Source organism: Gekko japonicus, unplaced genomic scaffold, assembly GCF_001447785.1.
Source record: "Gekko japonicus isolate JY-2015 unplaced genomic scaffold, Gekko_japonicus_V1.1 scaffold216, whole genome shotgun sequence".
NCBI lineage: Eukaryota > Metazoa > Chordata > Lepidosauria > Squamata > Gekkonidae > Gekko > Gekko japonicus.
In genome coordinates, this window is record NW_015165240.1 from 1,389,342 (window position 1) to 1,391,630 (window position 2,289).

The window sequence follows — 2,289 nt, forward strand, 5'->3', positions numbered from 1 at the left end:
TAAGGTGCTACTGGGCTCTTGCTCTTTTCTACCACTATATGGTGGTCCTGATATTATTTATTTATTTATTTATTTATTTAGGAGATTTCTATGCTGCCTCATCAGAGTGGCTTACAATTAAACAGTAATATACAACAGCAAACCATTAACCCTGGAATAAGAATCAGGTCTTTCTGCCTTTTAAGTGTGTCTGAATCACACATTGTTTACTTTAGCTCATAGAACTGCATAGGAACTACTGGATGACTTATGCTCACCTGTTTCTTTGGTCAGTGTTATGGAAAATTAGGACATAATGCGGGAAACTTACATAAATTCTTACCTGCATCTATAAGATCTTTAACAGATAACATTTTCTCCCAGCCAGAACATAGCTAAAGCATAAGGTAACAATTTCAAATACAATCTCACAAATTAATAAAGGTAAATTAATGTTTTTATTTCTACAACTATTTTAGTGAGATCAGATTTTCATTCTAAGTTCATAGTCAATTTATATCATTTGGGTTTGTACCCATGTCATCCTTAAAACTGAACATTATGCTAACCCACACAAAATAAACTTCTGTGTCCCATGTGCTCAGCACAACTATATGCCTTCACCTCCTTTTCATTAGATTATAATAGAACAGCTCTTTCATTCTTATTTAATGTTACTATACTGCATAAACTAGCCCCAGCTTGGATTTTTCCACACTATTTGCGTCAAAATTTCTATGCACAGGTCACCGTAAACATAGGTATGATGGAACAGGAAGTGATGTACAGTAATTACTTCTGACTTCCATTCAAGAGACTGAGACAATTAAGTGATCTCACTTCCCTTCCATGTATTCATCTTAACATGCCTATAAGGCTGTTTACCAAATACACTATTGATACAAGGCTTCTCCTGCACATTCAGGCTATGATCAGACAGTTTGATGCAGTTTGATCCCTTGCCATTGCTGTTCCCTTTCAGATTTAAAATGCACGATTAGGCTTCCGGTCTGGCTAAGATGGAGGACTGAAGCGTTTCGCGATCGTGCGAAGCGAGCGACGGCCACTTTTGACAGTTTGGGCAATACACAGCCCAACGCATCACTCCCCAGCGAGGGGGGGGGACAAGCAGGCAGCAGCGCCCTAGAGGGAGTGTGAGGTTGGCGTAATCCAGCTTCGGAAGAAGCTGAATTGGGCTTTGACCTCCTCCCACGAAGAAGGCAAGTGCCAAGCAACTCTATAGTGGCCGATCGAGCCGGATTACCGGCATAAATTCTTCGTCAGCCGACCTCTTTGAAGAAGGACAACAACTGTGAGTTAAAAGAAACAATGCGAAACCCGTTTTGAACGTGCTAGATAACAAAAACGTGCCGCTTACCTGAACTGAGTTTGGAGTCAATTTGAATTAAGCGGTTGAGCGGAAAATGAATAGTAAATCCCAGAAATCCGATTCCGGAGAGAAAAAAGTTGATTGAAGCCTTTAAAAACTGTAAAAACGCTTATTGTTTAACATTCCTGTGGTGAAGATGGAGCCGTGTGCGCAACTGTAAAATCGAAACTCACGAACAATAGCGTGGGAAGAGCAGGCTGGTGTCACAAAGAAAGAGGTCCGTGTGAAACATCCAGGAAGTTGAATTCCTAGACGGGCATTAGCGAAAGGAAGACAGTGGAACTTTTAAAGGTGCCGGACCGGAAGTGAGTTTTATGCGGAAGGAAGGGCCTGCAAAATACCAATCTGACCTACTCTACATGAAATTACCATAGAGAAGTTGCGCCCGACATTTTGAGGAGGACTTCAACTAAATTTGCTTTTTTAATATATTTCTAAGGGTCTTTGGAAAGCGTAAACAGAGAGGCATGGAGGACTAAATCTTATCATCTAGAAGAGTGCTTTATTTTGCGAATCTGTGAATTGGAAAGAAATCGCCAAGACGGAGACCAGGAGAGGCAAGAAAAGAGCCGACTCAGACCCAGAACTTAAACCGGTTGTGAGACCTAGGATTGGATCTACTTCAACCCCCAAAATGTCAAGAATCAGCCCTTACATTTGAGAACATCTGCATAGCGACTGAGGCAAACCCAAGATTTATACTATGGTTCATGTGTGTCCAGAGCAACAGAGATGGTGCCAAAAGTGCCCCCAAAATGTTACCATTATTCATAAAGATTATTTCCTGGTTTAGTCTCTTGTGAAGTGAACATGGCTGGAGATGTGTGTCACATACACATTTTACAGGAAACTAATTCCATACATAATTCCCTTTTTCTTGCGTCATTGTGCCTTTTTCCTACAAAAGGACTAGTTGTCAC